Source organism: Eurosta solidaginis, chromosome X (genome assembly GCF_040869045.1).
Source record: "Eurosta solidaginis isolate ZX-2024a chromosome X, ASM4086904v1, whole genome shotgun sequence".
Classification (NCBI taxonomy): domain Eukaryota; kingdom Metazoa; phylum Arthropoda; class Insecta; order Diptera; family Tephritidae; genus Eurosta; species Eurosta solidaginis.
Window position 1 is genome coordinate 76,933,164 of NC_090324.1, and position 23,521 is coordinate 76,956,684.

At 39.3% G+C, this 23,521-nt stretch overlaps 1 protein-coding gene across 6 annotated transcripts in view; it reads left to right on the top strand.

Moving 5' to 3' along the window:
• The window catches only part of LOC137234260 (probable serine/threonine-protein kinase DDB_G0272254), a 390,295-nt gene extending 376,411 nt beyond the window's left edge, over positions 1-13,884 (top strand). Inside the window, exon 5 of one of the 6 annotated variants that reach the window (XR_010947751.1) lies at positions 12,684-13,884. The gene's annotated coding sequence lies outside the window, so the exon portion shown is untranslated. The remainder of the gene's footprint in view (positions 1-12,683) is intronic. The other 5 variants (XR_010947750.1, XR_010947752.1, XR_010947754.1 and 2 more) reach the window with 5 other exon arrangements.
• Positions 13,885-23,521: the final 9,637 nt, after the last annotated feature.

The window sequence follows — 23,521 nt, forward strand, 5'->3', positions numbered from 1 at the left end:
AACATACGGCCAAGCGCGCACGGGATTCAAGGGGTTGTGTAGCGCAATATATAGCTTCTCCAACCCAATTGTCAACCTCACTTTCGAGCGGCGAATCCCGTTTCACTAACAGACGAGGCTCTGGCGACCCCAAGCTCCTCATGGAACTTGGGGGTGGGGAGGGAGGGATGGCCTGAAGGTTCAATGTGGCCATATAAATCGTTCCCGAGATGGTCGGGCCAGCACCTTAATGGTGCTGTGTTACCGGAGCGTATCGGATCTGTATCCGACAAAGGACCATCACATCGATAACACTCCCCAAAGCCTTCGGGGAGTAACCTAATCGCTACAACAACAACAACAGCCAAGCGCGCACCCCACAAGTCTGCAAACAGCGCAATACGGCCAGTGACGCCTTAGATACCACCACCCGCGCCTTACAAAAAATACAGAAGATGCTTACCAGCACCTCCCTGCAGGGCGGGCGCCATTAGACGGCGGCCATTCAAATGCGCAGCCGTGTGCGGCGAATGGAAAGGCGCCAACGAACACCGAACTGCCATCGGCACCAACATGATCTCATTCGCTAGTCTAGTACTATTGTTGTTATTGTTGTGCTCATTCACCTGTCTAGTACTATCAACGCACTGCAACGCACTGTAGGGTATTTAATCAATCTAGCTCGCCAAAAGTCGATTTTTGAAAATATTCCAATTTTTTTTTAAATATACTCCCTGGCGTTCCTAGACGTCCACTGAATATTATACATACCCCAAAACCCATGTGCAACATAAACGGAGTTAACTGCGCACATCTAAAGTTGTATAAAAATTTTGTGCAGTTCGATGTATTTTTGGATTAAAAGACAATATACCCTTCTAACCTAAATACTTGTTCACTAGTTTAGCCTTAATCAAATCTAGTTACATTTTACATCTTTTAGGACATGTAAATGTGTTTTTAATTCATATATTAGATTTTTCTATACCGCATATTTTAACTGAGTTATTCTACTTGTAAGACTACTACTTTTCAATATTAGATTGTTTTAAAAACCTTGCAAACAAAAAGATATATCTTTTTGTGTTGTGATAGGCTTTTCTTGACCATAATGTTGCTTTTAGTGCAAGTAAAACTCCACTATTACGTCCCAACGTTTCGCTAATCACCTTAGCTTCCTCAGGGGCGAAACTGCATTTATTTAAATATTTTTTCAATTTACCAACGTAATTTGACATGAAATTATAAAAATAGTAATTTTTGGACATTGTTGAAATTTTAAACAACTATTTTTATAATTTCATGTCAAATTACGTTGGTAAATTGAAAAAATATTTAAATAAATGCAGTTTCGCCCCTGAGGAAGCTAAGGTGATTAGCGAAACGTTGGGACGTAATAGTGGAGTTTTACTTGCACTAAAAGCAACATTATGGTCAAGAAAAGCCTATCATAACACAAAAATATTTACAATAATTTATTGACCGGCTACAACTAAAAAAAAAAAAAGATATATCTTTTTTTCATGGCATGTCATGTCAGTGATTTTTTTGCCATACATAAGCTTGTGTTTGTTTCAAAGTTTAATAACAAAAACGGCTGCTATTACCCGCGATTTTTTGAGTGGTGATACATTTTTTCAGATACTGATACCCTTGTTGGCAAAAGGTGGCAACCTTATGAAAACATCCTCAGTAGCAGCACCTAGGTGGGAAGTCTTAAAATGTAATACTATATCGATGTACCAAATTTGATTCAAATCGTTTAAGCCGTTTCCGAGATGGTAGTGGATATACAAAAAAATATAAAAAAGAAGGTGAGGTGGCAACCCTAAGTGGCAACCCTAAGTGGCAACCCTTATTAAAAATGTCAATAGAAATGCGAAGTAAAATACTTTTCGTTTTGTACCCATATTGACATCCCATGTATTGCCAAAAAAATGACCCCGGGTCCATCCGAAACCGGGGTCCCGATCCATAGTAATTCTACGCGGAACACCGTGAATTTACTGTCAAATATTTCCTTTCATAACTATAAATTGAGACAACCACTTTTTGAACAGAAATAATTGCTGTTTTAGTTTTGGCCAGGTAGATCGATCATATACCCCACCGTGTAACGGGCAAACGCGGCCGCGCTCAATACTTTGCATATCTCTTGTATATGCATTTATTTAATAATTCGAAGTTTCTAAAAAGTTGAAGTGTCAAGAAGTTTTGAAATTAATTTCTAATTGCTAATAAATCAAAGCGCATTTTATAACGTTTTTAAAGAAAAATCCTAAACTCTTTTTATTTAGTGAGTTTTGAGTGTAGCGAAGAAAGGCCAGTTTATTCAATAGCCATCAAACTCTCGTATGGCATTTTATACCCCCAAGTGCTCCTCACATTGGAGGCTTGTGGGAAGCAGAGGTAAAAAGTTTTAAAACCCATTATAAAAAGATCGCGTTCGATCACAAATATACATTTGAAGAGTTTACTACTCTCTTATGCCGAATTGAGGCATGCCTCAACTCCAGATCACTCAGTCCCTCATCCAATGAACCTTCCGACCTGGAGCCGCTTACTCCAGGCCACTTTCTCGTGGGTGGGCATCTGTTAGTTCCGCCCGAAAACGACTGAGTTGGCACATTGTGTTCTAGGTAACGAAGGGTTACGATTGCAGTGGAAGAGTGGAAGTAAAGCAGAGTTGAGGTCAGTTAATGCGTGTTTGAGCGAAACAGAACGAAGGCATTTGAAACAGCAGTTGGCTACAGCGACGTTACAGGCGAGATCAAACTAAATGCAGTTGTTCGAGTTATTTGCAGATAAGTTGTTATAAATATACGTTTTGTGTAATACATGTATGCGCACTGTTAGATATTTCTGGTGAGCAAAGTTAAATTGGAGTTTGTATGTGTGATGACGTTTTAGACACATTCTGTCTTGAGTAAAATAATTCGATTGAATCATACACAATTTCGACAGTTTAGAAATTAAATCTCAATTGCAAAATAAGTACATTGAGCTTCAGTTTAGATAAAGCCACTATTTGAGCAAAATAAATTTTGACCGTGTTTAAATATACTATTTATATTTTGTGAATTTGGGCTGAATTAAAACAAACATTCAGGCGATTTGAGTGCACTACATCAAACCAGAGCTGTCGAATAGTTTTTAATCGAGTGAAAAAACATTTCTGTTTATGTTTGTCTAAAAGTAAAGTAAAAACAATTTGCTTCTCAAAGTTATTTTTGAAATCGATTAAAAAAAAATTCATTCAAAAGTTGAATTTTAAATTAATAAATACTCAGATTTTCTTGTAAACCTTTGATTTAAGAAAAATAAAAGAAATATTTACTGGTTTTCCACTTCGTACGCAAATTTACACTGCGATTTACGCGGAAATAGTTCACAAAATCTGTCTACAGGAATTTCTGAGTACAACCAATACATTGACAAGGAAGAAAATATTATTTTGTGATCTTAAGTATTGATAAAATTTGAATACATAATATACATCATGGGTTGTAAAATATATATATTGTAAAGACGTCGACATGGACGTAAACGAAATGTTAGCGTTGAACTTGAAGGGTCTTAGGGAAAAACTAACGTCGTTAGGACTATCAACTAGGGGACGTAAACGTGAACTCCAAGATACGCTTTTAGAACACTTCGGCCTTTCCAGAGAAGAAGGTGATGATAGTTCAGATTCGGATGAAAGTTTTCAGAACAGGTTGAGCAATGCGACTCATAACTATTTTAGTCTTCGAGACATTGAGGATACTCTGTCTTCGTTTTCAGGGTGTGGGCAACCTGACGTCAATCAGTGGTTGCAAGAGTTTGAGAGTAATGCAGCTTTTGCTAATTGGAATGACCTGCAAAAATTTATTTATGGAAAACAACTCCTTAAAGGTGCGGCTAAAATATTTGTTAGGAGTCAGAGAGAAATTAAGGATTGGAACTCGTTAAAGTCCATCCTTAAGAAAGAGTTTGAAGTTAAGCTTAGTGCAAATGAAATCCATCGTTGATTAAAGAACAGACGCAGGAGGGCAAATGAAAGCTTTCTAGAATATTTGTACTCGCTGATGGAAATTGCAAGCATGATCGATATGGATGATGCCAGTATCATTGAATATTTTATTGAGGGTATACCCGATACGAGGTCCAATAAACAAATTCTTTACCAACTTGCGCGTATATGAAAAGTGTCATGGACAATCACAAAGTTTAGGTAGTAGAGCGGTTCCACAACCATCTCGAGGAAAAAATGCAGAAAAAAGTGAGACCCACAGCAGTAAAGCGTGTTTTAAGTGTGGAAAAGTAGGGCATCTGGCTAGGCATTTCACTCGTTCGGCTATCCGGTGTTTTAAGTGTAGTCAAGTTGGTCACAAAGCCAATGATTGTAAGCAGCAGACATCGCGTACTGAAGAAAAAAGCGAAAACAAGAAAGTTCATGTAGTTACCGACGGCAAATAACAAGCAAATATTAAGCCAGTTTCACGAGATACATGCCTATTTAGAGATTTAGAAATCAACGGGCACACATTTTCAGCTCTTGTAGACACGGGTAGTAACATTTGCGCGATAAGATACTACACTCTAATGAACATTGGATATGTTGACCTACAACCAAAAATTAAAACCTTGTATGGTATCGGTAACAAAATGATTAAAACTATCGGATGTTTCACCGCGCGTATGAGTTTAGATGAAGTCGAAGTCGACATCGAGTTTCATGTCACTAAAGAGAGCGATATTTTGTACGACGCTATCTTGGGTAAAAATATTTTGAGCCAAGTCGATATAGCCATAAATGATCAAGGTGTAAGATTTTTAAAGAAAAGAAGTGTAACTCAGGAACTCGAAAATAGAGAGAAAACACCAGTTAGCAAGAAATTAGTTGTGAGTAAGCATATATGTAATACTCCTATATTGCTACAAAAGGCTAGGTACATTCCCAAACATCAGAGTGCCGATATATTGCTGTTTAAACGTTTTTGTTTTTGTATTCAATAATCGAATGTACCTAAATTTACATTTTTCCTTGTCACACTTATGCTGTTACAATCAGAAAACTTTTATATGCTGTCTTGTTTTAATTTCGAATTCAAAACACATTGCCAGCATTTTCTATTAGCAATATAGGAGTATTACATATGTGTGAGTAAGGAAGCGAATATAGGCGAATTGGAGAAAGAGTTTGAGGCAATGTTGCCAATTGGGTTTAGCGAGAGCGTAGCGCCACAGTGTGAGCGTGATCATTTACAACCAGATACAAAAGCAAGTGCACTAAGCCTGATTACAAACTACAGATGTGTGAAGGAAAAACCATCCCCAATTGAGATGAAGATTATTTTGTCGGACGAAGTTCCCATTTACCAAAGACCGCGCCGACTGTCCTATGCAGATCAAGCCGTTGTCGAAAAATAAATTGAGGAGTGGTTAGCCGACAATATTATCCAGGTCAGCACATTAGAGTATGCGTCACCGATAGTTCTTGTTTCAAAGAAAGATTGTACAAAGCGATTATGCTTCGATTATCGTAAATTAAATGAAAAGATTATACGCGACAACTTTCTCATGCCGTTGATTGACGACGTGCTGCAAAGACTTCAATCGGCAACTTTCTATACAACATTAGATCTTCGTAATGAATTTTTCCATGTACCATTAGACACTGCGTCACGGAAGTACATGGCTTTTGTCACACACAATGGGCAATATGAGTTCCTATATGCTCCATTCGGTATTTGTAACTCCCCAGCAGTTTTCACGAGATATATTCATGCGGTGTTAGGAGATCTTATCCGCAATAAAACAATTATTGTATACATGGACGACATTATTATTGCTTCAAAGAGTGTGGTGGTTGGCTAGTCTGAAAAGTGTGTTGGAGAAAGCAGAGTTGTACGGGTTACAAATAAAATGGGAAAAATGCCAAATATTGAAGAGGAGAGTTACTTTCTTGGGCTACGTTGTTGAGGCATCAACTATAACACCGTCGCAGGAAAAGACTCAGGCAGTACAGAATTTCCCTGTTCCGACTGACATTAAAACGTTGCAACGCTTTTTGGGACTCACATCGTATTTTAGGCGTTTCATTCCGAACTATTCGTTGGTGGCTAAGCCACTGACTGATCTTTTGGGAAATCATGCAGAGTTTCGAATGGAAAACGAGCAAATAGCCTCAGTCCAACAATTAAAGACTGCGTTAGTGAATCCACCATTACTCCGACTATTCGATCCAGCATTGCAAACGGAAATACACACGGATGCTTCTATGCAGGGATATGGCGGAGCCTTGCTGCGAAGAGACTTGCAGGATAGATGTATGCACCCCATCGAATACATGAGCAGGAAGACTACAACCGCGGAACAGAAATACCACTCATATGAATTGGAGGTTTTAGCCATCGTAGCAGCGCTCAAAAAGTAGAGGGTATACTTAATGGGAATCAAATTTAAGATCATTGCGGATTGTAACGCGTTTGCGCTTACAATGAAAAGACAAGAAGTACCCTTACGAATTTCACGTTAAGATATGTTGGGCATGTGGATGCGTTAAGCCGCATGCATTGCCTAATGATGACTGATAGTTTACGACACAGGATACAGGAAGAACAGCTTAAGGACGACAAGCTGGCAGCGATACGGAAAGTTTTGGAACATGAAAATTATCACGAATTTTGTTTAAAGCATGGTATTATCCATAAAGATCTCGCTAAAGAACTTATGGTAGTACCAGCGTCTATGGAACGACAAATCATCGAGATAGCTCACAGACAAGGACATTACGAATCCAAGAAGACACAAGATTTGGTTGAGAGAGATTTCTTTATCTACGATATAGCACCCAAGGTTACACACGTCGTGAAAAGCTGTGTAGAATGCCTAGTCGCGGAGGCCAAAGCCGGAAAAAAGGAAGGAATGCTAAACCCCATCAATAAAGAGGTAAACCGCTTGTGACATTTGACCTAGACCACGTCGGTCCTATGGAAGAAACAAAAAGGCGATACAACTATATTTTTGTGATCATCGACGCGTTTTCTAAATTTGTTTGGCTTTACCCCACCAAAAGCACAGGTAGCGACGAAGTGTTAGATCGTTTAGAGAAACAATCGGCGATATTTGGAAACCCATCCAGGATTATAAGGGATAGGGGGGCTGGTTTTACATCAAATGCTTTCGAAGACTACTGTAGAAGTCAGCACATTCAGCATCTAGTTATAACCACTGGTGTGCCACGCGGTAACGGACAAGTGGAGAGGGTCCATAAAGTAGTAATGCCAATGTTGACGAAGCTTTGCATCGAAAATCCCAAGTTGTGGTATAAGCACTTACACAGAGTTCAACAACTAATAAATTCCACGCCGACGCGAAGCACCCAGCATTCTCCGTTCAAACTCTTAACTGGTGTCGATATGCGCGTTAACGCAAACAGTGACATTCGAAGGTTGTTAGAGGAGTCAGTTATAGAAGAGCTGGAGGCAGAGAGGAACACAGTGCGGGAGGAACATGGGAAAACATATCCCGCATACAAAAGGAAAATATGAGAAGCTTCAACAAGAACCGCAGAAAAGAAACAGAGTATTAAGTCGGAGAGTTGGTCGCAATTAAATAAGCACTCAGTATGGAGCAGGACTTCGACTGAAACAAACATTTTTCGGACCATACAAAGTAAAAGAGAAACAAGATCATGGTCGCTACATTGTGCATAAAGTTGGTGACGTCGAAGGTCCGAGAATAACGCATACAGTGGCATTGGATTTAAAAGAGAGTACAGGCAGCCATGGAATCCTTCATCCGAGTCGAATGAAGCATAAGGATGGCCGAATGTGGGATTGACAGCCGGACGTAGGACAACTAGAAGCGGGCATACCTTTTAATTATACAATGCACTAATTGCATCCCTGCAATAGTTAGACCGGCAACCTGAACTAGACGAAGAGAGCCTAACACAACTTAGTTAAAAGAGACGAACGACAATCCAGTTTGAAGTGCGGTACTGACAACACGTATGTAAATGTAATAAACGCTAATATATACGTTCTAGTAATTAACCGAGTTTTAATTGGAACCTTAGACAAAGAAACCCCACATATATATCTAGAGAAAACAGGCAAGTTACTAACATTTAATCTATTGTGCTTGATTTTCCGCCAAAGCGCTGCGAGGTGCAATTTCGAGGCTTTAGTCCTTATAACGCCTAAAATCAGGATGAATGCAGCAACAAAGGCGTGTACCACGTATTGAATGTAAGAGACATGCATGCTAATCGGTTTCTGTATTTCAATTCAATTCAATTCAATTTATTTAACACATTTGTACAAGCGAGACTATTGTCTCTTAAAGTACATCGATATTTGGCTATGTGTACAATATAATAATGTGAGTTTAACAATATTTATATTAATATAGAAGAAATAACAGAAATATACAATGTAGATTCGAGAAAATAGCTAGAATAGTGTTTTTCGTATAATAAAAACATTGAGACAAAGCCAATTTAAAGCGCGATGCATTGGGCTCATTTTTAATAAAATTAGGTAATGAGTTCCATACTTTGATAGTACTGACAAAGAACGTCCTTGATGATGAGAGATATTTATGGCGTGGAACGATGAGGTTACAGGTTCTGTCAGATCTAGCAAAACATAAATTTCGGAATAGGTATTCTGGTTGTTTTTTATAAATTAATTTATTCAGGAAAATTAGATTGCGATAGTTTAGGAAGGTAGTAAGACTGCAATCAAGTATTTGAAACGAAAACTCTGATATGTGGTCAAATTTACGATTCAAGTAGATATATCTTGCACAATTGTTCAAGGCAAGTTGTAGCTTATTTCTAGACCTGCAGTCTATATCACCAAACACTAACCCTCCCAACGAAATGAAATGAACTATTAGTGATCTGACTAACATTAATTTGACATTTGGAGGAATGAAAGCAGCTGTGTACCACAATTTCCTTAACACAAAATATATTTTTGATAAAACGTAGTTAATATGATCAACACAGTTAAAATGGGAATTTAGTTTGAACCCTAAACTACTAACGACCGACTCATACTTAATGGTAATATCCTGTGGTATAACCGATGGCAAATTCTCTACTAGTTGCGGAGAGTGCGAAATGCAAATAGCTTTTGTTTTAGACGCATTTAGATTTAAATTATTATCACTCGACCAAGATCCTCGTTAATCCACCAACCAAATCTTCAGATAAGCCAATAGGGCGAGATAAATATATTTGTGCATCATCAGCATATAGATGTATTGAAACACTTTTACAGTAATGAGTGATATCGTTAATGAACATACTGAACAAAATTGGTGCAAGTATAGATCCCTGAGGCACCCCTGAGCACAGGCACTTCGTCTCAGAGCAACCACTTTTAACTACTACCTTCTGCCAACGATTTGTAAGATAGTTTTCGAGCAATCTTGAAGCACTAGAAGAGAATCCAAAGTAGTGTCGTAATTTCATTAAGAGAATGGAATGATCTACTGTATCAAAGGCTTTCGAAAAATCTAAAATCACAGTCAAATCACCCCTATCGTAGGCAGGGCGGATATCTTCAGTTACCTTGAGTAAAGCCGTCGCACAACTATGGCTCGCTCTATAACCAGACTGGCATTCTGAGAGAAGGTTGTTCTTATTGAGGTGTTCGGTGATTTGGGCCACCACTAACTTTTCCCAGATTTTAGAAAGAGCGGGTAATATGCTTATCGGCCGAAAATCCATTGGCAAAACAGCCGATGGCTTTTTAGCAATAGGAATAACTTTTGCTATCTTCCAAGCATCGGGAAAAGTTGAAGTCGTTATCGAAAAGTTAATAATATGTGTTAACGTTGAAACAATATTGATTGCAATAAGTTTTACAAACCTAAGGCTTATACCGTCGTCATCAACGGCATTGGACTTTATTGAGAATAGACTTCTTATGACATCATCCTCTGTAACTCACATTTTCATTAAGTTTGAAATTTTGATTATTTATATAACTACTCGACTGTAAAAAGAAGTCATTGATGGAGTCGGTCCAAATCGCATTTCGAATCATTTTTACATGCAATCCCTATTAATTTGAGATTTTTCCACAAGTTCTTGGTTGGTAAATTCGTGTCAAGCTTTGTTTGAAAAAAAAGTCTTTTAGAATTTCTTACTGTGAGTGTAGCATGATTTCTGGCCAGAGATTAAAATATTGCCAGTTTTCATTTGTGGGACGTTGCTTCCAAATTTTGTAAGACTTACTACGAGCTTTGATAGCCAGCAAAACCTCTTTTGTGAACCACGGCGGTTTATTTGTTTGGGACTTTACCGCCTTTAGAGGTACATATTTAGTAAATAGGTAATTTAAAAGAAACATGAAATAACATGAATATCTGAAAACATCCATACGCGGTTCCAATGTAACGAATCAGCTTCGCACATTAGTTCAGAGAGATTAACTGACTTAAAATCCCTATAATAAAATTGTGTGTCGGTATTGCAATTAAAATCTATATCATACGATATAAACAACATATCATGATCCGATATTCCCGCAACTGAGAACTGGTCAAAATAAAGTACACTGGAACGGTCCGAGGTACATATCAAGTCTAGCAAGCTAAATTTGCAATTGGTGAAAATCTAGTAGGAGATTTATTGACAACCTCTAAGCCAGCGGAATACAAATTATCCATTAATGTCATTGACCTCAAGTCATTGTTTAATAGGTCTGTGTTAAAGTCACCACAGACCAAAATGTGTTCATATTTGTATATAAATTCAGACAATTTTAGGAAAAAATTGTCTAGCTTATGGAATTTACTGGGGTTGTACACACACACAACTAAATACTTCTTTAATGCATCACTAACTTCTATAATCAAGTACTGAACAGGATCATTTTCGTTGGATTTGAAGATAACCTGATGTCTCAGCGATGTTTTGCAATATATGGCAACACCTCCACCTCTTGCCCCGGTTTTCCTATCATTCCGTGCCAATGTGTAAGAGTGTAGTTTATAAAATTCATCCTCAATATCCTCTCTAAACCAAGTCTCAGTCACACAAAGTATGTCAATTTTTGTATTTTGCAAAATTTGGTTCATGTAATCAAGTTTCTGTAAATTAAGACTACGTGCATTTATGTGACAAAGCTGCAAACCTGCATGACTGTTGCTTACAAGGGTTAAAATGGTCTTGAGACATTCGTTGTCAGTACTCAGATACTCATTTTCACTGATCATTAGGATTAATGCACTTAGCGTTGCGTAATGGGCTTTGGTTTGTAGAATTGAAAGGAATAAAGAAAAGAGGAATTTGCAAGTGATAAACATACATATTTGAAAAAGTAAGTGAGAAAGATAAAAAAGTAAATGTAGTAATAAACATAAATATTAATCCCATGCTTGCGTCGTTGTAGAAATTCGTCATCATTGTTTGCCTTCGCTGACAAGAGCATTTATATCTTCTCTGCTTTTCACCAGCTTCGCCTCCGTTTTTCTCTGCACTCTCACGTATACTCTGCCTCTAATGCTTCAGCTGTGTTGCGTGGTGCATTATCTCTCTGTTTCGCTTGGTTAAACATTCATGCACGAAGATTTTCCCATAGCCAATCTCATCAACATCAGAGAGAATTGAGGCTCTTTTTTTGGTCTTCACAAAAGTAGATATAGCTTTAAGCAGTTTATTTCTATCGTGCGCTGAGTTAAGTTTAATTATAACAGGCACATAATCATTTTTTGAATTTTTGTGTTTGATTGAGCGCATACGGAAAGCTTGACGAATGGCTGGTGTCTCATAACTAATTGCTTCACACAGTTTGCTGAAAATTTCTTTAACATTTTCATTATTTGAATTCGGTATAACATTTATCACGATATCAGTTGACACAGCTTTTTCCCCAAGATCCTCAATTTCCTCACGCAATGCATCAACCTTGGTTTTGAGAAATGCAAACTCAGTTTGTGCTTTTTCGACACCCGCTACTCTTTGTTCACATCTTCCTATTCTATCTTTCGCATTCGCTAACTCACCCGTAAGCTACCTCATTCTTTGCATAACTCTATTCTCCATGGATTGCATTGACTCATTAATATGTTTAATAATATTTTCTTCGTGCGTTTTGAGTTTTTGTTCCCACATTTCATGCTTTTCGAGTTTTTTCTCCCTTATTTGCATAAGCTGTTCGGCTGATATACTCTCACCTTTCATTTTTCGGTCCGCGTTCCGTGATTGTTTTGAAATTGATGCATTAGGCGACAGCGAAGTGATTGATGACAATACATCATTCCGCGCCAAAAGCCCTGGTTGTTGTTGCTTTGTGAGCCTTGTATTCGGTTTACTCATTTTGCCACAAAAGAAAACCAAAAATAAACACCAACTCGAAGATTTTAGATTAAAGTTGCTTTTTACTTGTTTGGAATGTAACCACTTTTATAAACAACTAGCAGAATTGCATAAATATATCACCAAACACTTATTTGGTACAAATTTACGTAAATAAAGCAAAGAAAACAGCAATCCTTTGTCAGCAAAAACACGTCTACACAGCGAACATTTATTTTTACTATCTTTAGGGAAATAGTCGTTGATTTGTGTACCCATATCATCAGCCGGCCTTACCAAACAATGAACAAATAATGAAATGAATATAAGGATATACATACACTCACGATTCGAGTTGGCAGGTTTCCTCTAAAACAAGACAGCCCTATTTTTCTATTTATAGAGAGATTCCAGCTGACAACCTAAGGCTAACCACCCCAAATCTACGAAAATATTGATGCGTATAAACAGGCCTGGGCCGTAGATAAAGTTGACTGGAAGATTAATTTTATTGCGGCTTGGCTAATACTACAAGCACCCCTCAATTAACTAATCAATAAGGTAATTAACAATGCTTTTTCAATTAAACCGCATTCGGCACGTTATATATTTGTTTTAAATTAAATGAAGGCAATTCAATTCAATTCAATTTATTATTTAACACATTTGTACAAGTGAGACTATTGTCTTTTAAAGTACATCGATATTTGGATATGTGTACAATATAATAATGTGAGTATAACAATATTTATTTATTTATTTATTTATTTTTTTATTTATTTATTTATTTAGTCTAGTAACAAATGTTTATTACAGACACTTATGACTAAAATTACAGAGACCAGCTTATAATAAGCTATGGAGAACACTAGCAAAAAGAATTTATATTATTACATATTAAGTAATTTTTTAGTTTAAGTTGAAAAGCGTATTTTGAGTCGGAGAAATCAATATCCAAAACACTTGAGAAGCAATTAATTTCTGATAGGGCTCTGTTAATAGGCGCTTTTGAGTTATAAACAGTTCTACTCAGCCCTATGAAAAAGATTTCAAAGTGGCGGAGGTTTCTATAGGGAGTATTTAAGCATAGTCTTTCAAGAAGCAGCGCGCAGTCAATTTTGCCCGTGAAAAGATCGAAAATGAACAACGAGGCCAAAAGAATTCTGCGACTGTTTAGGGATAGTAAGGATATTAGTTGGCATCGAGACTCATAAGAGGGGATTGGTTCAGAGAAACGTAATGAAATAAGCGCGAAGCGCATAAAGATTTTTTGAACCCGCTCCAGGCGGTTGATGTGAACTGCGTGGTAGGGCCGCCAAATGAAAGCCGCATACTCAAGTTTGGGCCGCACAAAGGACGTATATAAAACTTTGAGTGTGTAGGGGTCAGAGAAGTTTGCGGAATGGCGTCTGACAAAAGCAAGCATTGAAAGCGCCTTAGAAATTGTGAAGCTGACGTGAGTGTTAAAATTAAACTTTGAGTCGAAGTATACCCCCAAGTCTTTAACTTCAAGAGTCGTACGAGCAAAGGTTTCTGCAATATGATAGGAGGTATGAAATGGCCTCAGCAGTTTACCGTACGTCACAGTGTGGCACTTACTTATATTAAGGAAAAGACGGTTCTTAACACACCAGATATAAAGCTAATTAATCTCAGATTGAAGAACAACGACATCATTATAACAACTGATCTCAGAATAGATCTTGAGATCATCAGCATAAAGCAGAATAAAATGTGTGTGAAGAATCCGTTAGTTGTCCGTCTCGTCCTCCCTCAGTGTTCGCTCCTGAGGGGCGTTCGCGTTTAAAGTCCGTACATTTGCAGTTCTACCCCTATTGTTCGAAGTACGAGTATTGTTTGCATTGCCAGTTCGATTGTTGTTATTGTTATTGTTCTGAAATTGGTTTCCTGAACGAGAATATTGCCGATTATTGCCTCTACTATAATTGTTGTTAAAATTTGGTCTGTTTTGCCTATAGTTGTTGTAATTTCGCGTTTGATTCGAAAAACTTCGATTACGATTATTACTTTGAAAACTTCTGAAATTATTGTTACTACGACCCCTGGATGCTAATACTTGAGGCTCTTTTATATCGTTTGTCCGTTCTACTATTAGCTTGGCTACTACGTCTTTGGAATCTGTAAATATAGTTGAAGCGAGAATTGATTTCACTAAATTTTACTTTGCGTTCAGTCGACAAACGTTTACGGGTTGCTCTATTGCCATTTCATGAGCTTTTTCTTAAGTTATACCGTCCATTATAAGCGAGCGTTCCAATGAGTCAGCTAATCCATCAACACGTCTAGAAGAGTCAGTATAATTGTTGTTTACTTGCAAAGCTGCGATTTTTCCAGCCACAACTTTCGAGCTGTCTGGTTTTATAAGGTTACACAGTGATATTTTTATGTCATGAACAGAATGTATTTGTGAAGGTATTGCCTCCCGGGCTTTGCCCCCGAGTTTGGATTTTATAAAGGTAATAAGAGTATCTTTTAAAGTTTCATCGCTTAAATCTTCAATCAGATCGATTTTGTCCAGAAATGATTCTAAAACAAGTGGATCTCCACTATAATTTTCGCGTATGATTGAAGCGCAAAGGCTAATGAAACTTTTCTTTTGCTCTAAAGCAACCATTTCAAAAAGATGTTTAAAATCGAAAAAAATATTAGGTGAAGTACTTTTTGCTGATTGATTTTCTAAAGGCAATAAAAACTTGGTTTTGTATTAAAACTTTCTGAACTTTTAGAACTGAAATCGAAAAATTTTTCGTCTTACTCGTCTGCACGAATAATCGCTAATTCTTCTACAGGAATTTTTATTTGGCAATTTAATCGATCAAAGCATTTAACTAATTGTTCTTTACAATGTGATAACTGTACTTGTGCTTGTTTTAGGTTAGAATCTGAGCTATTATTAGTTACGTATAATACGAATTGGCGGCCACCGTAGTGTGATGGTAGCGTGCTCCGCCTACCACACCGTATGCCCTGGGTTCGCACCCCGGGCAAAGCAACATCAAAATTTTAGAAATAAGGTTTTTAAATTAGAAGAAAATTTTTCTAAGCGGGTCGCCCCTCGGCAGTGTTTGGCAAGCGCTCCGGGTGTATTTCTGCCATGAAAAGCTCTCAGTGAAAACTCATCTGCCATGCAGATGCCGTTCGAAGTCGGCATAAAACATGTAGGTCCCGTCCGGCCAATTTGTAGGGAAAATCAAGAGGAGCACGACGCAAATTGGAAGAGAAGCTCGGTCTTAGATCTCTTCGGAGGTTATCGCGCCTTACATTTAATTTTATTTTTTTTTTTATTTTATAATACGATATCGTTATGCGATTTAACGAATGCTTGTATTCTTTTAATTTTTCAAGATTTGTTGATAAAGGTCGCTTTTGCAAAATTCGCTGTGTTATTTTAAAGAAATCAAGCTTTTTTGCTTGTAGTTCAGTATCAAATTCTGGCATAACCTTTTAACCTCAAACATATTAAAAAAAAATTATTGTAGTAACGCAAGTATATAGTCAAAGTAGCGTAGTAAAGTAGACGTAGTTTATTTCAGTAGAAGCCAATAATCGCAAAAGTTTATAAAAAATTCAAGACCCAAAGTCAAAATCGAGAAAAATTTTCAAATCCGAGGATTATTAAACCACGTAAAATTCAATAAGTAGAATAATGAATTTCAGTCATAAAATGTTTGATTAATTGCGAAGATTATAAAGGAGAGGTTAGGTTAGGTTGAACTGGCCGGTCCATGAGGACCTCACATAGACTGAATAAGTCCGTAGTGTTACCAGAAGTTTGTTTTAACGACCAAACTGAAAAACCCTATCAAAAACCTGGACCTATGTTATAAAATAACTCCGTCCTCTTGGCAAATACTAGAAGCTTCCTAGGATTTAAGCCACTTGCTGCTTCTAGATCTGACAGCTGTACCACTCCTAATAGCTGGAGTCTTAGCCTGGCAAGCGCAGGGCAAGAGCACAGAACGTGCTCGATCGTTTCCTCCTCCAGCCCGCGCTTCCTACGTCTGCTATCACTGACCAAGCCTAATTTAAAGGCATGTGACGCCAAAAGGCAGTGTCCAGTAGGAATACCCGTCATGAGTCTACAGTCCTCTATTTTTAATGATAGAAGCAACTTTGTTAGTCCACGCCTTTCTTGCTTGGTCGATCATGTGCACCTCTCGCCGTCGCTTAATTTCGCCCAGTCTAATTGGGACGTCTACGGAGCAAGCTTCAAGGGATGCGCCCTTTTTAGCTAATTCATCCGCTTTTTCATTCCATCTATTCACATATGCCCTGGGACCCATTATAGATGTATGCTTCTCCCTGTCCCGATTCTCTCCAGGGACTGCTTAAACTCTAACACGCATTTAGACGCTGTGGTATGCGAGATTATTGCCTTAATTGCCGCTTGACTGTCAATATAAAAGTTAACGCGATTGCAGCTTGGGCTATTTTCTTCCAGGGTTACTACTGCTTTGGTTACGGCTACTATTTCCGCTTGGAAAACGCTACAGTAATCCGGCAGCCTGTAATATCTGTTTATTTCCGGATCAGCACAGTATACCGCAGACCCTACTCCTTCCACTACTTTGGAACCATCTGTGTACACATGTATCGCCTCGTCCGCCATTTGAGCACCCTTGCGCAACCGTCCACCTCTATTGTGGCCTTAAGAACGCCCTCGGAGGGCAGATAGGGAATCAGGTAGTCTGTTCGTCTTGTGATTGATGACGCTATACTACTATGGCCGTATGGTCGGCGCTCAAGCTGCCCCGAGACACCGAGCCTGGTTGCAGTTGTTAACGCTATGTTCTTTGCTACCAGGTCTACAGGTGGAATGTGCAGAATGGCATACAGTGCAGCTGTCGGGGTTTTTTTCAGGGCTCCCGTAATGCTAAGCATTGATAGTCTGCATACCCCCTCTAATTTTTTGAGGTAGGTTGCTGTTTGTGTGGCTTTCCACCAAACAAGAACTCCATAGTATAGGATAGGGCTTACAATCGCTGTAAAACCCCAATGAGATAGAGAGGGCGATAAGCCCCACGTACACCCCAGCATTCTTTTACATGCATAGAGTGTCGTTGAAGCCTTCTTCACCCTCTGCCCCACGTGCAGCTTCCATGACAGCTTACTGTCTAGGATGATTCCTAGATACTTCGTGCAAGGTTTCTCCTGTAGGGTCACCCCTCCTAACTTAGGCCTGATCCAATTTGGGACCTTATACCTCTTTGTAAACAAGACCATATCCGTCTTATCCGCGTTGACTTTCAACCCGACATTTGATGCCCAGGTATGAATATCCCGAAGCGCCCGATCCATCAAAGAGCTAATCGTTGGAAGGCACTTTCCACTTATGACAATTGCAACGTCATCCGCGTAAGCCGTAAGTTTTACGGGTCCCTCATCAAATCGCCTGAGCAGTTGGTTGATGACCAGCGTCCACAGCAGAGGTGATAGCGCCCCTCCCTGCGGCGTTCCCCTGTCCACTGATTTCGTGGCCTCGTACAATCCCCATTGTGATGTGATCTACCTGCAATTTAACATGCAGCCGATCCATCTGGTTAAGGCTGGATGTACTTTAATGTAATTAAGACCACCCATAATCGCCCATTTGGAGACATTATTGAAAGCCCGGCAATGTCTAAGAATACTCCTAGAGCATATTCCTTATATTCCGGGGCTTTCCCTACGCTTATTACCACCCTATGCAATGCGGTGTCTACCGACTTGCCTTTGGTGTACGCATGTTGTGTTGTGGAGAGCAGATTTTCATCCACGTTGGACTTTATGTAGACATCTATCAGCCTCTCAAAGGTTTTAAGCAGAAATGATGTTAAGCTAATGGGTCTATAATCTTTGCATACACGTGACCGATCTTTCCCACCTTTGGTAGGAAGGCTACACGAGCAGTTCTCCAAGAGTGCGGTACATGATTCAGTCTTATGCACCCATCGAATATTATTTAAAGCCATTCCACGCCCGCCCTACTTGAGACTTGTAGCATAGCCGGGAATATACCATCTGGGCCCGGCGATTTAATCTTAGAAAACGTCTTCACTGCCCCTCGATCTTGATATCGGTCACCAAGCCCGGCACTACCCACTCCGTGATTGAAGTGTGAGTGCTGCCTGCTGGCTCTTCTAAACCATCTCCCGTTAGGAAATGTGTATCGAGAAGCACCTCAAGGGATTCCTCACTATTACGTGACCATTCTCTTTCTTTATTAGTCCCTGGACTATATTTCGATTGCTAGGCTGTTTCGCTGGAGCACTCTAGGTCCGTACAGAAACTTTTCCATGAGATTCTCTTCGCCCTGGAAATTTCACGCTTGTAGATCCTTAGTAGATCCCTGTACTCGTCCCAACACGCTTTGCTTTCCGCGGTCTTTGCTAGCTTAAACATTTCTTTTAACTGTCTGCTTAGAAGACTCAGCTCATTGCTCCACTATGGCGGCTTTGCTTTTCCTCTGAATCTTCTTAGACGGCAAGCTTTGTTATACGCAGTCATGGAGTCCTAGTTAGGAATTCATTAGACTCCTCCAGTTCTTCCACATTGGCAACCTCTTTGGGTTGTCCCAGTTTCGTTTCTAGCTGTTTCTGGAATTTAGTCCAGTTTGTTGACCTAGGGTTTCTAAAGTTTCTTCCCTTCTCTACCCTCTTTAGGGGGATGCTGAAGTTAATATACGCATGGTCGGAGAAGGATGGTCTATCAAGAACCATCCAATCATACCTTGATATATCACGTTCGGAGCTCAGTGTAGTATCCAAAACATTGCTGGATGTTGGACCAATGTATGTAGGGATATTTCCTTTGTTGGCTATCTGCAAATTGGTTTGCAGGATGTCACAAAATAGAGATTCGCCTCTCTCGTTCGTATCTGCTCCTCCCCACGCGTTGTGATGCGCATTTGCATCCGCGCCTATGGCCAACCGCCCTTTGCGCCCTTCGTCCTGCACTAGCCTCTTGCACTCCATCGGTGGAACCTCCGCAGCATGGGCCATGTAGCAGGATGCCAGGATAAGTGCCTGCTTATTCCTTTGCTCAACGGCCACCACTACGAGGTCCTCGGTAGTGTAATTAGGCAGCATATATGAATGCAGCTGTTTCCTTACCATTACTACAGCTCGCACCCGTCCTTCCGTTTGCGCATAGTAAACGCCAAACCCGCGCGCGCTAAGGTCAGAAACGTTTCCTCCCGATGAGAGCCACGTATCCTGGATCAGCGCCACGTCAAACGAACCCTCCTCGAGGGTTATGAGGAGTTTGCTCGACGCCACTTTACTGTGTTGGAGGTTTATCTGTACGACTCGCAGCACCATTGGGCTGTTTATCCCCCTCCAGCACCTTCGTCGTGATGTCATCGTCCTCCCCTTGTCCTTTTGGTTTAGAGTGTTCGAAGCCCCCTTCAGCCTCTTGTAACTGTTGTGCCGCGTGTTCCTCTGTGCGACTCACAGCACCATCTGGCTGTTGGTCCTCTTCTAACACCTTCGTGTTGACGTCGGCTACCTCCACCTGTCTTTTTTCCCTTAGGCTTTTAAGGTCCTTTTCGATTTTGCCCACTTCCAGCGTGTTAGGATTTTTATCCTCGGTACTTCTTTTCCTGAGTCGCATATACATTTTGCCGGTACCCAAGGACATTTTTCCAAGCTGCGTGTACAATATATCCTCCGCCTGCTTGTTTATTTGGAATATGTAGAACTGACCATCCTCCGTAGGCCGAGATACAGTCAGTACCTTCCAATCCTGTGTCGGTATGTTCGGATTCTGATTCTGCAGAAGTCGCAGTGTATCCCCCGACTTCATCACGCATGATATCCAACCTCTTCCATTCGACGCTTCTTCCTCCTCGTACCGGTTGCAGAACCGAGGGTTTCTAGCAGCAAACCTTTTGAACTGCCTTCGACTTACTTCTACCGCCTCATGGGACCATTCCAAGCGCTCGATCTCCACTTCTGTTGGATCGCCAACTGCACCCAGGTATTGGACACTTCTTAGTGCTGCACTGTACTGCGAGGGAGCTCTTTTACTTCCTCTGATCCGTACCGTTCTCCACTCTTCTACTCCGTTTTCAATTGAGTGCTTTTCCAACACGGAGTTCATTGAATCAGCACTAATCTTGCTCCCCGAGTCCGACGCATCGCTTAATGCGTATTCGTCGTCCTTGGCTTGCGACTCAGTCCTCCTCTTATCATCCTCCTTATTACAATTTGGTAATGAGACGTTCATATTGGTCGTACGACCACCTGTCAAGGCGGGCTCAGCGGTCCAGTATTATATACGGGAAAATAACCGTCAGCCACAGCAGCGCCCCTTACTGTGGTATGGCCATCAATACTTCCCGAGGTGGCCCGGTAGCGGGAAGGCTCCGTTCGAATACAGCCGAATTTATCCCCTGGCTGCAAATTGTCCAAAGGGCACGGTCCGCATAACACCGTGGATTAGGGGGTTGATAGTTCTTGGTCACCGGTATCCCGCCGCCCTCCTATGAGGCAAAACGGCGTAGATGCCAGTCCCAAACAGCTCCGCCTCATAGTCGGGCGCTATGGATATCGGCTAAGCCCTCACACCAACGACAAGGTGCCTACCCTAGTGAGGGAAAGGAGAAATTTTCCAAATTTGATTAATTGATGGTCTAATGACTTCCGGGGCAGATACCGATTGCAAAACCTTAGAAACTCTGAATATTAAACATTTATTTTATTAAAATAACCATGTAAAATAAGTAAAAGGTAGTATGAGGAATTAAATTGAATAAAGGAACCTATATTGTACTCAGAAAATTGCTACTGCATTTGTAAGGAACACGTGTTCGCAAGAAAGAAATCTCAAAGGAAGAAGCAAAATTCGAATGAGAATTAATTTGAATAAAATGAAAAATTATTATGTAATATAAGTTAAAACGCACTAAACTGGGACACCCTATTTTGGCAATTATACCTGATACGCAAAAAGCAAAATAATATTTTTAATATTTTATATATATATTAGACTTACGAAACTCCGCAAAGTGCCATTTGAAAAAATCACCTGTAAAAAACGTATGAAGTTTTCATGCAAAAGAGGGTCTCATGCATAAGGGTGTTCACATGCAAGTTAAAACAAATGAATGCGTTTAAATGGGTATTGTATGTATATAATGTAAAATTTACAGCACATAACAGGAAAACATGGAAAGCAATTTATATATTTCATATTATTGGAAAACCGAAATGTGTCTATACTTATGTGCTTATATGTATGTATGAAGATATATCGGTGCAGCAGCGTCAGAAATGAGGATTGGGTGGTTGCTGATGGACGCTGGTACTAACTACAACAGTAACAACACTACTATTACTCACGAACGATGATGCTGAACATAGGCGGATCTACCTAATGGGTTTTTATGCTTCAGCCCAGGGCCCCGTGGATGCAAAGGGCCCCAGCCACCAATAAAACTAAAATACGAATGCCATACAAGACGCATAGTATATGAGTAAGTTATTGATATTGGAGCGAATATTAGCAGCACGAAGGGATACTATCATCTCTAAGCCGATGCTAAGCAGTGACTTGTATGCATACCAATAATTCAATCATTATGTCTACACATATGTACGTACACGGCAGCGGAGAAGCAACGAACACACATGCATAAATCTGAGATACTCCCGAAAGTATGGAATGGTTGTGCAAGTGTCTATAAAATCATGCATCTGTAGTTACAGCTGAGTAATTTTATAGCTGATAACTAACTAGTAAATTCTAGAATAGAAAAGCCTAGAAGTATGCAACGAGGAATCACAGAGTATAAAAGGCAGCAACAGTAGAGGCACGACAATCAGTTTGATTTAAGCAAGCTATTGGTTGTGAAGTATCAGTGTTATTGTGAAGTACTTTAATAAAGGCCATTTTGCATTATTGAATATTGGAGTTATTTATTCAACAGTTAGTGATACGAACGTTAGTACAAGGTTGCAAATAAGCGGAATTTCTCTAAATTCGTTACAATATTATGGACAAACAGATACTGTAACAAATTATAAATCAAGTAAATAACGACGACACAAAGTATTTTTCAATCGTGATGGATTCAACTCCAGATCTGTCTCACAATGACCAACTTGGTATTGTATTACGATACTGTTTTCAGAGAAATGTGTACGAAAGATGTGTCTCGTTCATCAAAATTTTTGGTCATACTAATTTACACTTATTTAATATTCTACAAGACTTTTTAGAAAAAAATGGGGTGATACTGTATAATTGTAGGGGACAGTCATATGACAACGCAGCCAATATGTCGGGTCAGTACAAAGGTGTCCAAGAATTAATTAAAAAAAAAAAACAAAAATAAATGCGGATTATTTACCATTTGCTGCACATTCCCTTAACCTAGTTGGTGGAGAACGTGTTAAAGTTGCAACCGAAATTGTAAATTTTTTTGGAGTGGTGAATCAAAAAATATATGTTTTCTTTTCATCTTCAACCCATAGGTGGGAATTGTTACATCGTCATCAGATGGTCTTGTCATTATGAGGCTGTCAAAAAATCATTATTCTGAAATTATGAAAATTTTAAAAACTTTTAGCGAAAATGAGGATGAGAAAGCTGATTTCAGAAAATATGCACGAAGTTTATTTAATAAACTGGCGAAAGTCTCATTTGTAATTTTAATCACATTTTGGGAAGAAATTTTGGAGAGAGCAATAAATATAATTGTTTCGTTGAAAGAGTAAGCTAAAAGATACGAAGAGAAAGCTAAAAAATTAAGAGACAAATTACTTTAAAATTTGCCGATAAGTCTACAGCTAGTCTCAATGTGCGGTGCAGAAAAATTTAAAAGAGACACGCTAAACGTTGCATTGGATAAGCTGATTATGGATTTAAATGAAAGGGGTCAAGTCTATGAGACAACCAGCAAACAATTTAATTTGCAGAATAAAAACCAGGAAAGCGTGGATCTGGAAAGTGTACGCAATATTGTAAAATATTATACAGATGACGTAGATGAAAATTTAGTAAATGGATCCATTCAATTAAAATCATATTTACTACAATCTAAATCAGACTGCTACAGTGAGTGCTTGCAGTGAAATTTTTTAAGCTTATCTATGAAAAGGAACTTGTTGGTGTTTTTCCTAATTGTTACACCATTTTAAAAATTTTTTTTGACGTTGGCCATCACCCTGCGAAGCGGAGCGCTCTTTTTCCAGGATGTCATATATTAAAAATAAGTATATGACAACAATGTCGAACGAT